General features: G+C 37.9%; 1 protein-coding gene across 3 annotated transcripts in view; it reads right to left on the bottom strand.

Moving 5' to 3' along the window:
• Positions 1 to 17,003, bottom strand: part of FAM135B (family with sequence similarity 135 member B) — a 195,437-nt gene that overhangs the window by 27,131 nt on the left and 151,303 nt on the right. The window lies entirely within an intron of this gene.

The following is a 17,003-nucleotide window of genomic DNA, read 5'->3' as shown; positions in this document are numbered from 1 at the left end:
CTGCCCATGGCAGGGGATTTGAACTAGATGGTGTTTTGGGTCCCTTCCAACCCAAGCCATTCCTTGATTCTTCAATTCTAATCAAGCAGATGGCACCAAAGAGAGATTTTAACCATCCCAACCTCCCAGCCATCCAACTAGCCAGATGTGTAATCCAAGAGTGTCTCATTCTACATGTTCATTTTGCCCAAACCATAACAAAACTATCAGGTTTCAGCAAGGCTGTCACATGAGAAGACCCTCAGACCAAACAATCTAACAGAGAAATCAACCTCTGTCCTCCCACATGTCCCACTGTGGAGCCAATGCCTTTCCCCAAAAAACAGAGAGTCCTGTGTGAAATACACCCTCTCTGCTGGAGGAGGAGGGGTGGAAGGAGCTATAAAGATGTCTACATTCACTTTCCTTTTCCCTCCTTATTGCCTCCTGCAAAGGTTATCGCTTGATGGTAGCATGATGTGCTGTGTAATCTGTATTGGTGAACAAATGCAGATGGCATTGCTACCCCATGAACAAATATGAGCCTCTCTGTACTCCAGGATCAATGTCTGTGTTAATGTAGCTCTTGTGGGAGAATGGAACAGGACAGATCACAGCATGTTCACCACAAATGTTTCCCAAACAACACTTTTAGGCTTAGAATATAAGCTGAGTTTTCATTAGGGCAACATAAATCAGAAGTTTTCACTTCTGTCAAAAGATGAGTTTATAAATTACTGATATTTGAAATTTGAACTGCTTAGATTTAAAGCAAAATTATTTATTAATCCCTGAGTTTGGGAAACATGGACAATTTGCAACTTAGTCCACTGCTTATCACTGCTAGGATAAGAATACAATTCCTACAGGCCAGCCAGGTGCTGACTGCCTTTGGACAGTACCAAAATCTGCACATCTGCAGGAGCAACAGAGAAGAACCACGTGCCAGCACATCTCCTGTGTTTTTCTCCCTTTGACTTCCCTAAAACCTGTATTTCACAAATCTTGGCTTGAGCCAGGATGCTTCCTGCAGTTTCTCATGCCAATCTTCAAGGAGTTAACTAGAATTCTGTGGAAGGCACAAAGAGAACTGCACTCCAGACCTGCAGAGAAACAGTTGATGATAATTGACAGAGTTGGCAGTTCTTCAAAGGTTTCATAATCTCCAGCCTCAGCACGGGTATTTTTTACTCTCACCATGTCCAAAACAAAAAAAGGAGCAGAAAGAAATACTGCTTAAAACAATAAAAAATTGGAAGTGGATTGGTGTACAATGGCACAATGTCGTGAAAATATGCTCTCCTTTATTATCCACTGCTGATTTTTTTGGGCAAAAATTAGCCTGGCATTTAAATGCTACACTGCTGAGAAGAAGGAAGAAAGTGAGTTAATTTCATAGTTTATGTGAATGCTGTGACGTAGTGTTGTGCATGACTACACTTTAATAGGTCTATTTTCAGCCATTCCTTGGCATAGATTATAGTCTAAATATAAAAAGTAATAGAAAAATGCACCTGCAGGTGGGCTTAAAATGTGCATGAATTAATGTTTAAAATATTACTCAATTAGTCCAGTTTTGAATTCTTTAGCATTTTTCTTCCTATATCATGGTGCTTTTTCAAATTTGTCCTCAGCTGATTTACACTGGACAATTGACCACATGTTCTAAAAGGCAAACAAAGAATTAGGAGCATTGAATACAACCACAACAGGCAAGTAAAATTTTCTCCAGCATTTCTCTCCATTGCAATGCAAACTTTCTTCAAATTACTGTAAGATGTGGATGGTACACCAGTGTGAATAGAGAGCTGCAAAGATTGCTCCAAGCTCTCTTTTCTCTTCCTGTCCCATCTGGGAAGAGTGTCTGTGCCAAACAAAGGTGCTGTGCTTTGAGAATGCCATTGCACGAGAGGAACTGCTCTGCACACACCAGGCTGGGCTGTGCATGAGTAAGAGGATATATCATTAAGCATTTTGATCAAATTCTATTAAATGGCAACTGCCTTTGAAACCCTGTTGTCTAATGGGAACATCCATCCTAATTTGAAAAATGTTTTTGTCGAGGTGGAAAGTGAGCATGACAGAAAAAAAAGTGACAAGCTCCAAATTTCTGGTTCTTCAGTGTCTTAAAGATATTACTGCTCTCGCAGGATTGCTTCTGCTTCTTCTCAGAGTTGTCACACATGTACAGGATACAGAGCAGGACATTACAGAGATTATTAAACCCACCTCAGGGACAGTTTAAACTAATGTGAACTAAGGTCTGTGCATCTTCATCTGCAGGGACCCCAGAGGGCAGGCATCTATCAGATGATGCCATTATAAACTGCCGCAGCTAAATCAGCTTATCCATCACTGTTCAGTAAGCTGAGAAATGTCAAGAAATGCCTTCTTTGGGGATGGTCTGAAGATTGCCGACCTTTCACATTTGCTATTTTAATTGCGTCTTCTGTGCATTTATTCAGGTGATTCCATATTTCCTTGCCAATAGCTTGAAATATGGATTCAAACTACAACAGTAACAAATTGAGTTTGGTAACAAATGCGTTACGTGCTGATCTAAGGGAAAAAAAACCAGCTCTCAGGAAAAACAGCAGCTATGACCCATTAAACAGCTACTAAGTGCTCAGCTTTCCAGCTTTCTTGACTCAGGATGAAAAATATTGGTTTACTTCTAGTGAAGGCAAACTTCTCATTAAACCAAAAAATAATACTGAAGCTGAAAATTCCACCTTGCACAAAGCCTGATGGCTGCTCTGGGCTTGTAATATCCATTGTAAAAGTACATGTTGGTTTCCTTTGTAGAGATTCTCATGGCCTTTTGAATTAATTCCTTTGGCCTACTGTTATTTTAATCTCATTATTTTGTAGGTAGACAGATTCTTCTGTGCGGATTTTAAAATGCATCTGCACTGATTTCCTTTTCCAAGGCCCTCTCTGTCTGTAGTGATAGATTGCATCTCTGGCTTTTGCCCTTTTCCATTTCTGAAAATTTTGGGAGAACATGAATTCCTGACAAACTTCACTTCAAGACTTAAGACCTAAAGGTACTCTGATAGCAAAGATGGATGACAACACAGAAGCCAATAGTACTGACACAAAATGATTTTTTCCATTGTGTTAACATCATTAGGGCAAAATAGATCAAAAATTCTCTTTAGTCATCCTTTTGTTCTGAATGTATTTATTTTGTATTTTTTAGGCTGTAGCCAAATTAAGTTCTCCCTGAGTTTTGGCTATTCTAATTTTCTCCCTGCATAACCTCACAACACCCTTGTAGTCCTCCTGAGTTTCCTGCAACTTCTTCCAAAGGTCATAAACTCTCTCCAGCTAAAGAGCTCTGAAAATCTTTGCTTATGAAGAATCCTCAGCATATATGTCTAATTTCTCCATTTCCCTTTTCATTGTGATCATCATCAATCATAGAGTCATAGAATGGTTTGGATTGGTAGGGACCTTAATGCTCATTTAGTTCCAAAGCCCCAGCCAAGGGTAGGGAGACCTCACACTAGATGATTTTATAAAGAAAAACATAGAAAAATGTGAGATAAAAACTAGTGTTTTGGAAATATAAAGGCTTCGGTTCACTTTGATCATGATGTGCAAAGCTGGACCCCAACACTGGACCATCACTGACCTTTGTCTATCTATCCTCTAAGCTGGTTTTCTGCTGGTTTTACCCAGCCAAGTTAAATAGCCTTCAATATCAACAAGCCCAAACAAACTAAGCATTTTTGCAATATCCCTGTTGAATATATATAAGTAAATAAGCCTTTTAAATGAATAGGTTCCCTGTGCAATGCTCTTATCACTCAACAGATTCCTCCCATAATTAGACTCTATTGCTTTATAAATGTACTTTTCCTTTATAATAAAAGAAAGGAAAATTACTTGCAAAAAGCAAACACCTTCATCAAATAAGGTTCATGTCAATTCATTATTCAAATGCAGAGCACAATTTGCAGGTATTCACTACCTGTGCACTATGCCTATCTAATATCAAAAGGCACCAACTGAATTTTATGCTTTGTAATGTACATTAAGTAGCTTGTATTTGTTTTGTATTAAAGTAATTCCATGAGCCATGTTAACTATGTGCAACGTTCAACAATAGCACTAACAGTTGGTAAATGAGACCCTTTATGTTTAATCTAACTCAACACATTTCACAATTCACATTCAAATTGCCCGTCAAGAATTTTAATGTACTAAAAAGCCATTCCAGACTAAACAGACGACTTTTGCAGTCTCCAACCATTTTCCAGTAGCAGAGAAAGCTACCCTACCTTTTCTACTTCTGGGAAAGATTTACAGAACTGCTTGAAAGTGAGGGACAAATCTCAGCACTACAAGATAAATGTAGTTTCTGTATCTGCCCATTTGTCTGCAAGACCATTTTTATTATCTAATATGAAATTTTATTCTGGTTTCAAACTCAAGGACCAAGGCTTTACTCTCTACTTCGGATGCTGTTTTCCAAGATCTGAGATTTCCAGTTATTTGGTCTTTGGAAATTAAATTAGAGTTATGACTTGAGCTAAAACTTTAATGCTTCCACTTCATTTGTGAAAGTGCTTGAGCAGTGGTGGAAGAAGGACAAGTTTTTTATTCCCTTTTCTGAAACTGGTTGCATATCAAAAACTACTTTTGTCCTAAAGAGGTTATAATGAAAAATAAATTAAAATGAATGCTCAGAGAATTCATGGAAGAGGCAAAGAATGTCTTTTGAGCCATTGTAATGACAGAAATTACATGCTATTTAAAGAGAAAAAAAAGAATCTAGATGATTGAAAATAAAAAACTTTTGATTATAATATTTCATGAGGAAAACAACTAACCATCACCACCAACAACAACAAAAAGGAAAAATTCTGCATTTGGATTGACTAAGAATATTTTTATAAATATTAATGGTATATATAGGAAAAACCCATATGTATACACATAAAGATATTGTAGAGCTTTAGATTTGATATTAAAAAAGATTTCTTCACTAAAAGGGTTTTCAAGCATAGTGACATGTTCCCCAGGAAAGTGGTGGAATCATTATCCCTGGAAGTGTTCAAAAGTGCCTTGAATGTGGCATTTGAGGATGTGGTTTAATGGTATAAATGATGGTGGTGCTGAGTTGACATCTGATAATCTTAAAGGTCTTTTCCACCCCTAAGGATTCTGCATGTGTGTATATGTATATTTACACCTCCATTCAGCTATGGAAAACTGCCAAACACAAACAACTCCCCCTCATCAATTCAGTCATCAATACAAACATCTTTTACATCCCTGTGCCAGGCAGTGAAAAATTATTGGCAAATCTAAATAAACCCCGTAGTTTAAAGATATGGAAGCCCACAGAGGCCAGATTGTGGATGCCATTCTGTGGTGACACTGTTTCTTTTCAGCCTGGTTTTGGAATTTCAAATGTTTTTATTGAACAGAGCAACCAGAGACAGCATATAACAGGCATGGGACACAAATCTTGGTCCTATTTGGCAGAAAAATAATGCATTTCTGTTTTTTGTCTGATAGCAGCAAATATGTGAACACAGAACATTCTTGAGGGTCGGATGACACCCACATAAGCCAGCTCCTGTAAATCTCTTTCCTCTAATACCCACTGACAGGTAGACACCATGCTTATAGGAGGAACAGCTATGGCAAACTGAGAAAATTAATATTTTCTATTAAAAAAGAAAAACTGAGGACCAAACATTTAAGATAAATAGAAATATGGGACTAGGATGTGCATATTCTATCAACTTAATAAAACTGCTTTTTTTGTATTGATTGATTAGTCTGTATTTGATATGTTGGTTCATTATCCAAAGCTCTAAAATAAAAGTAAAATCATTATGTTATATTTAAATTCTATTTCAGTTACACTAATAACACTAATCCAAAGCTTCAATAACAGGCAATAATTAGAAAGGCAGTGACAATATATGGAACTATTTATGTTATGCCTCTCACTAAATCTGTTATGTAAGAAAAAGTAGGCTGGTATTTCATAAATACAATTTGACATTTATATTACCTCTAAAAATTAGAGCCACTTTGTTAAAACCCCTGGGAAAATAATGCAGTAGAAAAAGTATTTGACATTCCAGTCACATTTAGTGACAGGTTCAGTGATAATTTACATTTTGTACAAAATTAGCAGTTGGAAAGTGTTTGACTTGAGACCCTTAAAAATGAGGAGCCATCAAGCCTGAAAAAGAGCATTCTCTGAACAGATAGAGGAGAATTCTCCTGGTCAGCTGTAATTTGTCTTATTTGTGTCAGTGACTCTAAGTCACTGTTCTAAAGTTTATCACTTGCAATTGGCCAAGGAAGAAGGAGTGGCCAGGAAAGTATTTTTAGGAAAATTACCATCTAAAAATATCATTCTAGTAAAGCAAGAGTGTTTCATAGATTGCACTGATTTCCCTTTAAGTTCTTCTAGGAGAAAAAACACTGACAATGTTCCAAATGTCTCATATTGACCCACTTAGAAAGGAAAAAAAAACCTGCTCATATTTCTCATCTAAAATACAATTTCTGGCTTTTATTCATTTTATTTTTCATCAAGAAAAACTTCATATAGCAATATATTTTAGAATTTAAAGATTAAAAAACCTCCCTAAATACTTTTGTTCATATGCAGATGTTTTGGTTTCTTGTGGGTTTTTCCCTAGATTTTTCTTTAAGGGGGCATTTCACAATTATTTAATTTCTATGCAAATATTTGAAGTCTGTTTCCCACTCACTTTAAAAGCTGAACTTAGTGACAGGAGGCTGTTACATCCTATATATCATCAGAAGTGTCTGCAGTCACAATGGCTCTTCATGTAAAAGCCCATATAGGGTATTCTGTAGAAGTTCTTGAACAATTCTGATTATGATAAATAAGAAGGGGAAAATCCTTTTCCTCCACCTGATGTCTAGGGTTATACATCACCACAGAGAAAATTACAGCTGCAAAAACATTGCTTTAGCAGTAAATTAAGCACTGGGGAAAATGTGTCATGAAAGTCAGAGCAGTGTCTGACCCAAGGCATCCTCTTTTAAGAGGAGCACTGAATCATCTGGCACAAGAAAAGTTGTATGAATCATGTATCATAGAATCATAGAATCTCCTGATTTGGAAGTGATTCTTTAGGATTATTGAATCCAATTCCTTGTCCTCAACTGCTTCTCATATGTCTTCCTCTCTAGACCCTTCACTCTCTTCGTCGCCTTTCACAATTTTCATAGCCTTTCTTTGGACACTCTGAAATACCTTCATATCTTTCTTATGTTGTGGAACCAAAGCTGCTCCCAGCACTGGAGCTGAGGCTGCCCCAGTGCAGAGCAGAGCAGGACAATCCCTCCCTTGCCAGGCTGGTGATGCTATGCCTGATGCCCCCAGGACAGGGCTGACTCTCCTGGCTGCCAGAGCCCTGCTGGCTCCAGCTTTCCACCGACCAGGACCCCCAGGTCCTGTCCCACAGCTGCTTTCCAGCCTCATTCACCAGTCTGTCTGTACATCCAGGCTCCCCATCCCACATGCAGGATCCAACACTTGCCCATGTTAATCTCCATACTGTTGGTGATTGCCCATTTCTCTGATTTGTTGAGATCTCTCAGCAGAGCCTCCCTGCCCTCAAAGGACTCAACAGCTCCTCCCAGTTTAGTGTCATTGACAAATTTACTTAGTATTTTTTCAAGTTCTGCATCCAAGATGTTAATGACATTGAGGAGCATAGGGAAAAGGGTGGAGCCCTGCGGAATCTCACTATTTACATTGCCAGCCTGATGTCACCCTGTGTTGGGGAGCTGTTTTCATGAACAGGACAGGGCTCCTGGGGTACTTTCCTTGAGCTTTTATCACAGCATTAGCCTCATTACATGGCTGAGACACTAGAAAGATCATGTACAGCCAGCAGCAGCCAAAGATTTCTTTGTTACAGAACATTTTAAAAACTTTCTAGCCAATAGCATATTGCTAAAGCTTAGAGACAATTGTTCTAGCCAGTTACTAAAAGTACACATACACCTGCCTCACACAATGCTTGCTTGTCTGCTTTCTGTTAGCAATACAGAATATTTCATTATTAAGCCTAAAACCTTCTCCTATCTTGCTAAGCATATTTTCTTGCAGTTTTAAGGTCTATCTTAGCCAAGCCTAAAACTCAAGCTATTGTTTAATGTCCTTGCTTGCTATACCATTGTAAATTTTTACATTCAGATTTGGAGCTGCAGCCAATTCTCTGCTCTTTCCAAGGCCTGTTTTCTCAGCTTTCTAAAAATCTTCTTACCTTTACTATTTCCCGCATTACCCTGTCCAATACAACAATTTGGGTGTGCATTTATTTCCCTCTGTTACATCTTTTTCTGAAAATGGCTTGTTTGTTAATATATTCATATTATTATTAATAAAAGTCTGTGTAGGGAACATTCACAAAGCACACTGTGATATCCTTTGCATAAAAGATGATAGAGCAACACTGAATAATTACAATTTTATGGGAAAAACCCCCCCAAATATAAAAATAACTGTTTATGTTTATATATATTTAGCTATCTAAAGCTGATCTTTATATGTAATTTTAAATTAAATATTTATTAATACATACATACATATGTATGGTGCAAATTCTGATCCCCTAACCAAAAATAACACCATGGAGACATCAAAAAGGGCCTTAATATATTGTCTTTTCTGATTAAAGAGAGTCCATGCTGCCTACTCACAGAAAAGGAAAGCAAATCCACTCCTGTTTCTGTGATCAAACAAGGACCCCTTAGCTGAAGAGCTGCCTTGTTATTACTCATCTCTGCAGGCAGCAGCACAAAACAGCAATTTTTTTAAAAGAACTCTTGTTAACATCTTTGTGTCTCCCACCTCTGTGTACAAACACACACACATGGAAAAGGAGACCCTGTTCAGTGATATTAACACAATTGTGCCATTGGCATTCAGGACATCAGAAAATGTCAAAAATGTTTTGATTCAACTTGCATGCTGGCAACAGGGAAGGATGTGCTCAGCATGGCTCTGGCTGGGGTGGAGATGGCTTTTTGCTGTGTAATTATACAGGTTACCAGCTGCCAGGGTATTTATCTTTATATCCTTGCTGTAAACTGGCTGATATTAAGTATATGAATAAAAAGCTGAGTTACTAAATAAATTATTTTCCCCAGGATTTTATAGATTATTATTTGCTTTATTTAAAAACATTTATATTACCTAGGGGTTAATGACCAAAGCTCTAATACATGTCACAGTTTGCTTGCATAAGAGTGGTGAGATTAGTATCTAGCAAAACTTTTATATTTAGACCATAAACATGTCCAGCTCAGCTCATCATCCTGGACTCCCTTCATAGCACAGAGAGAGAAACAGGCATTTTGAAGCACAGCTCATTCCCTCCACTTCAAATTTTGTTGTTACAGAATCCTAGAATGGTTTGGATTAGAAGGGACCTTAAAGGTCACCCAATTCCAAACCTCTGCCATGGTCAGGGACATCTTCCACAATCCCAGGCTGCTCAGAGCCTCAACCAACCTGGCCTTGAACACCTCCAGGACTGAGAAATCCACAGCTTCTCCCAGCAGCCTCTTCCTGTGCCTCACCACTCTCACAGGAATGAATTTCTTCCAATTATCCAATATAAGTATACCCTTAAAATCCACTACCAAAATCTACCCAAATCTACCCAGATCTAACCTTAAAACCTCCCTTGTCCTATTACTTCACACCCTTGCAAAAAGTCCCTCTTCAACATTTTTAAAATGCACAATTCCCTAGAAATGCTGCTTGCTTTCCACTGTGTATGAAAGAAAAGGGCTGTGTATGAAGAAAATTAAACTAGAAGCTCAGAGGCAGACAATTCAGAGTTGTGCAGAGAAGTTCCACACCAGTGCTTATTAAAAAAAAAAAAAAAAAAAAAAAAAAACCCAAAAAACCAAAAAACTTTAATACATATAGTTTTGAACTGGGGGGAAAATGTGGAGCATCCTGAATTAGAGTCAGTATTTTCTTCCCTCAGAGAGGAGAAATGTTTCAGACATCATTATTTGGATTGTTCACTCAGCAGTAATTGCTGACTCCAAGAAGCTGACAATCAGCCCCAGAGCAGGTATTTTTGGGTCTAGCATGAGCTTGGAAATCCTCTTAAGAAAAATTAGGAGCTGAAGGGACCTGAGATGGAAGTGAAGAGGTGAGCAGGGAAGGGAAGGTCTCATTTTGTCCTTACAGGAGAGAATGGCCACAGCTGATACAAGAGCTGGCTGAAGACTTTGCCAATGCATGTGGGCCAGTGTGGACCTAACAAACAAATTAAACTCAGTTCTCTTGCAGGTGAATTTTCTCTCATGGTGTTTGGCAGAATTTGCTATTAAACACAGTGAACTTCTATCAAACTGCCTGTACCAAACTACTTGGCTCTGTGTTGCCTTCTGAAGCACAGACACAAAGCAAACGGTCACTCTGACATGCTTTTTATGTAATAAAAGCAACAAGGAGGACTGCAGCTTCCTATTTAGAAATGCCAGGCTCTATCATGTGCTGACAGTCACTGCCAGACAGAAAGTGACTTCAGGCTTGGATCTCTGTTCACGTAGGACAAGAGCTACAGGAATAATTGATTTTACAGTTCACTGCCCAAACAGGAAAAAAAGAATCGTGTTAAGTCAACTTAGAAAGAAGTATTTCCTTCTTCAAAGTGAAATGAAACAGCCTTCTTTGTTTTTTTCTTTTCCTTTCCAAAGACATTTTCCTTAGTGATTGCAAGCTATCTAGTCCTTGTGACTTCACATTTCAAGACCTGCCACTTAAGCACCACAACAAACATTTTACAATTTTATTATGAGCTACAAACACAAATTAAATCATATCTTAAACTCACCTATTCACAGTGAATTTAGATAAATTGACATGTGCTGAGTCATGTAACTTAGCACAGGACCATAGCAATTATTTAATGTAGGGAGCAGTAAACATTCGGATGCAGAGAGGATGTTCATATGGAAATATATTCCAACCTATTATAGTATATGCCTGTTTCACAGCTTCCCACAGAGCTGGTGGACTCAACTCAGCAGTCACACCACTCTGTCTTTGACCACAGAGTCTGGGTTCCTTTCCTGCTAGGAAAATGTCATGTCAGGGGGCTGCAATGTACAGGAGGAGAACCAATGCTGACATTGCATCGTCTGCACATCAGGCAGATTCTAGAAATAACCCAACTCTCCCTGCATTTGTCTATTGATGTTCCATTTGGGCTTTCTGAAATTTGGGTCCTTTTCTACCTTTCCAAAATGTTGACAGGAACTGCCTTAAAATTAAATACCAAAGTGATCAAATATTTGATGAGTTCTATTTTTAAGGAAGAGCATTAACATGAAATCAGACTGGTTAGGGCTATCCTGATATCCTTCCCCTAAGCACATTAATGAACAGTCTCATTAATGAAATGTCCCTATTGCAACCACACTTGCTCTGTTTATGCAGAAGGTCATGCCAATGAAAATTTATTTGGGGCTATGTGAAATTCCCCAACAATCTGTGCTTGAATTGCATGAAGACCTTGAGCACATGAAGCACATAAAGCTGCCATTTCAAGCCTAAAGACCCAAAAGCCTCACAACCTGCCACTCTCTTAAAACTATTCTCAGCTACAAATATGTCTGTGTATGGATGAAGAATTTGAATTACTTCAAACACTGGAGCACCATTTATGCAGAAGGAAAGACTCAAAGGCAAAGACGGGAATCCTCCTGTCCAAAGAAAGGAATATATAAAGAACCAGACACAACAAAAATGCAGGAAGGATACGAAACAGATGATAAAAATTAGGTCTCACTTCAAGGAGGTGGTGAATTTCCTCATTTTCTGTTCACATTTTGTGGAAAACACATTTATGAGCTAGATACTGCCACAAGCAAAATCTGAGGACCACTATTCAAGCATCATAGAAATACAATAAGAAATAGAATATATTTCTTTTTCTTAAGAAAGCTAAAATTCAAAGAGGCCATATACATTAAAAAAATAAATTAAAAAGTCTATTTGGCTATATTGCACATCAATCCAACAGGCTGAGCCATTGCTTTTATCAACACTCACTGAAATTAGTTGTGGGGAACATATATCCACTGTCGTACAACACAGCATGGTGCCATAAGAAGAATTGTGAAATATTTTAATAACAAGAGTATAGACATGAGTGCCTTTTAGCAGCAGTTTATGAATTGCACCATTTGCTTTCCAGGCTACCACAGCAGGTGCCCAAGATCACTGAACCCTGTCATTTTGCTACCACTGGCTTGACTTCTGAAATTATAGGTGCCATCTGAAAATAAGTTTCTAGTAGGTTATTCTGGTTCTTGATCACACAGACTCTCAAAGGAGGGAAGAGATACAGTGGCAACCATGCCCACCCAAATCTATTTATTGAGAACGTTGCCCAGAATTCACTGTTGAAATGTCTATAATCAGAGCACTTGCTGCACGCTGGTTAATTACCTTTGTGTTCACAAATGGAGATAAAAAATGAAACAATCACAACACTATTTCTGATCTTTTCCTCATCTTAGCAAATTTAAACATTAGCAACAATGTCAAACAATGGCTAAAGAGGAAATATTTAACTGTCTTTTGACAGTTAAAAATTATTTCAACATTTATGAGTTCATTTTTTAAGCAGCTTGACATTTCGTTACCAAGGCAGAGTTTTTGTTTTATTGTTTCCTTCAGCCACAAGTGTTACCAAGTAGGTTCCTATGACTCATATGCAAGTGGAAAGAAATCATGTCTCTATTGACAGGGCTGTTATTTTTTATTATTATTTACAAATGCTCCTGCATATCCCAGATATTGTACTTGATTCATGATTGACTTCTGTTTTTCCCCAAAGAGGTGAGTAAAAGATTTTGACTTCTATAGTCTTTGTCAAACCAGATCAGAAGAGAAATCCAACAAGTCTTGTGTTTTGCAAGCAATCACAGTCAAGAATTTGATGCTCACGGAGGAGACAGAGGTAAACAAAGAGAACAAAATAAAAGCCTAAGCCCTGACAGCTTCAGAAATTGAATTCCTTCCAGCAAAAGTCTTCCTCAAATTACCCAAATATTGGTTTATATCACAGCCCTCACAGTTCCCATCCCTTTAGAACAAGGGCTGTGTCAGTGCTGTCATTTTTCACAATTGTGACAAATCCTACAAAGTTCACAGAAAGCACCTTCTGGCAATGTTATACCAGCTCTCTCATGGGCTACAGAGATGGGGAGAAAAAAATCCTTTTATTGGGTCTAAACGTGCCTTTTTTCAGGTTACCTGAATTTTGTCCATTATTGTATTGTGAAAAATAATTATTGTGTAAAAATAATCAACAGAAGATCTGTTGTGAGAACATTCTTCAAGGTCTGTTGCAAAACCAAGCCAAATCAATTTTCATTACTTCCCTACTTATTTTGCTGAAGATAATTTGGAGAATCAGAATCTCACCACTCAGGTAATTGAAGCTGTCAGTGACCCAATGAGACCCATTAGATTTTTCTTTTAGAAATGTTTCAAAACCTGTTTTTTAATGAATATTATTTTATTTTGTTAGTAATAACCTGTTATTTTATTTCAAATCACACTCAGAAAAAATCATTTAAAGCCCAGATTAAAGGCACTTTCCTTCTTACAAAAAATTGCTCTGCACACAAATTGCTCCTCCTTGGCCCAGGTGCTGTAATTTTGATCTGGTTTCTCTGATGTGGGGGATGTGGTTTCTATGCCTTTTGCTGCCAGGAAACAGCTCAATGTCTAATCCTGTGATTATGCCACATTCCTGAAGTCTTCACTTATGACACTCTCAGGCAATGAATCATTTATAGGTCTTTCACATGCATGCAAACATACATCAAACGGAAAAGCCAATTATAAAATAATATACAGTCCTTTTTATCACTGCAGAAATCTACAATTTCTGTTCTAACACCGAAACAGAAATAATGGCTAATCAGAATATTTCCTGGATATGTTACTTTAAGGCAATTACATTGATATGTTATAATTTACTGCAACAAAATAGAGAACTTTTGAATAGCTGGAACTGTATAAATTTGCATAAATATTACGTCTTCACAGGTTCATTTTCATAGCCCCATAGATACCTCCTGTATTATGCATAGTACATATACCAGCCCTCAAGTAATTTACACTCAAAGACAATCAAATTTCATGAGCTATGAGTAGTTTATCATTTATTCTGTAGCCCATAATTTTATGGCGTTAAATAAAATACTTCTAATGTGTTCAGCAGTGGAGAAAGAGACTGATTGGCAGCTCTGGAGAGTTGAACTGTATTTGTTTACAAAAAAAACACAATGTGCAGAGCAGAACCAGAACTTTACCACCCACATGAACATTACTGAGCACTGCCTTGGGGTGTCCTGCTCAGCCTTGCACCCCTGATTCTCATCAGCCAGGAAGAACTAATTCCAGCAGAGACATTGCAGATTGCATCCAGGCCTAACAAAAACCTGTGAGATGCCAATGGCTTTTGCTTTGGGTCATCAAAGAGTAGATATATGATGCCTTCAACTGACTTTGTGGTTTTATCCTACCCACAGAAAGAATTTGGGAATATCTTGGGACACCTCACAGCAGCCTTTCAACACTTAAGGGCCACTTATAAAGAAATATGGGGACAGGCTTTATGGCAGGGTGTGTTGGGATAGGACAAGGGGTAATAGTTTGAAACTAAAAGAGAGCAGATTTAAACTGGATATTTTGTGATGAGGGTGCTGAGAAACTGGACCAGACTGCCCAGAGACCTGGTAAATGCCTCGTTGTTGCAATAGGACACAAAATAAAATGACACACATGCTGGAACTTCTAAGGTAAAAAAGAAGGGAAGTTTATTATTGACTTTGATATATATAGAATTTGAAAAGTGACTCTGGATTGGAGCATGAAATTGCCACCTCTCCAATGACACTAGTCAAACTAATAGTTTATTAATTTTCTTTTTCTCCAGAAAAGCATGTAAAAACAATGATTATTTGCATAAATGTGCATGAGAAATTCCATTACAAAAATATAAACATTAGAAGGCTTAGAAGAACTTAGAAGAACAGGGCAGCATCTCATCCCTGGAAACATTCAAGGCCAGGTTTGAGCAACCTCTTCTATTTGATGATGACCCTGCTCATTGCAGGTTTGGACTAGATGGTGTTTAAAAGTTCTTCCAATTCAAACCATTCTATGACAAGGAAGAAAGGGATGAGTAAAGGCTTATCTGTCTTGGCCTTATCAGATCTGCTTGGAACCAGAGGCAGCAGATGAACAATACTGCAGCTCCTTCGACACACCCAGCTAATCTGGGATCCTGCAGGGACTGAGTGCACAGATATTAACAATCCATCGGATCCTGTTCAAATACCATACTGTGAAGCTGGGAACAGCACAGGTAAATACTATGGTAAAACTGGGCTGACTGAAAGCTTGATTTCTCAAGATTTATGCCAGCCAAAAAACTAGTGTAAACTCATTTTCCTCTGACTGTGTCTGGCTTACCCTAAATAAGTCTTTAGACCCATATTCTTACCCAAGTACTCATGTGTGTAACTGTATGAATATTCACATGCTTTTCCTGGTTTTGCAAAGATCTTCCTTGAAGCATTAACCAATTTTGATCCAAATTTCTTTTATTTTTGACACTCATCCCAACATTGAGTACAGATTCTGAATATGTGATTAAGTCATCTTCAGAAGAAGTTAACCTTGTCCTGAAGAGATTCTAAAATTATCCTTATTTTGCATTAAGCTACAAAAAAAAAAAAAAAAAGCTTCGTTGGCTAAACTTTTGTCTCATGCTATTCACCTCTGTCTTGCAGCGCTTTTGAGAATCATAATACACTGACCCATCTCTTTCTCTTAGCCAATTCTTATCTGATTGTCACACTGCCAAATTTCGTCTGATCCTTGGAGAAAATATTAGGCCATTTGAATGGGGTCAGTTGGTTTTGCACAAACTGATTTTGCAGGCACTGCACTTCTAAGTGTTCCTGCCTAGCCCTGCACCAAAACTGATAATTCTTATCAGCTGTGGAGCTGTTTCTTGGGTCACTATGCCTGACATGATAGCTGTGAACAGAGGTGTAGGCTGTTGCTGTCACTTGAAGACTTGTTTCCACAAAACAATCCAAAGGGGTTGGAAAAAGAGGGAATCTCTTTTCTTATTCCCCAGCCCCTGAGCTGCTGTCTGGGACACTTGCCAATAGCAAAGGGTTGGCTTCCAGATGATGGATCTCCCTCCCCTGTGCTGTGTTGGCATCTCTGCTCACCCTGGAAAGGCCAGGAGCTCAGAAGCTGTGAGAGATGGTTTGGTCTCCCTTCAGGAGCTCTCTCATCATCAGAGTCAGTGGGAACTATTGTGCCTTAGGAGCTAAGGATTAGTGCTCCTTAGGGAACATGAATGTGATTTTTCAGCAAGGTACCACTGGGAAAAATACTGAGAAGAAAGAAAAAGTGAATAATAAAACATTCTTTCAAAAGTTAGAGAGCAGCCCAGTCCAGCTCCTGAAGTGAGGAGTAAAAAGTCTTTTCCCACTGCTACTGCACTTCAGGGAATAAAGAAAAAAAAAAAGGTATTGCACAAGCCCCTTCCTATAGAATTCCTGAAAGATTAATGCTGAAATCTCTAGAAAGGAATACCTTGAATTGAAAGAATGTCAGCCAAGTGAACCACATAAATGGATGCAGACAAAGTGAGAAATTATGGTGAGGGAGGCCAAATAAATTCTTCAGTATATAACTGTAATAGTAGTTGTGAAAGAGAAATATGTTCTCCATGCTTAGTCTGCGTTTTACCACACTACTCACAACCCTCTAAATCAGTCATAATAAAAATATTTTCATATTACATATTTAAATTTAAATTTAAATTATATTCATTTTACATATTTAAAAATATGTAAGTCTAGATGAGATCTGGAAAGAGAATGCAACAATCTGATTTTTTTCCAATACGTAAACGATGCAGAAAAATACCAAAAAAAACATATGAAAA

The sequence above is a fragment of the Melozone crissalis genome, unplaced genomic scaffold (assembly GCF_028551555.1).
Source record: "Melozone crissalis strain CALT ecotype California unplaced genomic scaffold, PUWL_Pcris_2 ptg000002l_1, whole genome shotgun sequence".
In the NCBI taxonomy this organism is placed as follows: domain Eukaryota; kingdom Metazoa; phylum Chordata; class Aves; order Passeriformes; family Passerellidae; genus Melozone; species Melozone crissalis.
This window is presented reverse-complemented; position numbering and strand designations above follow the sequence as displayed.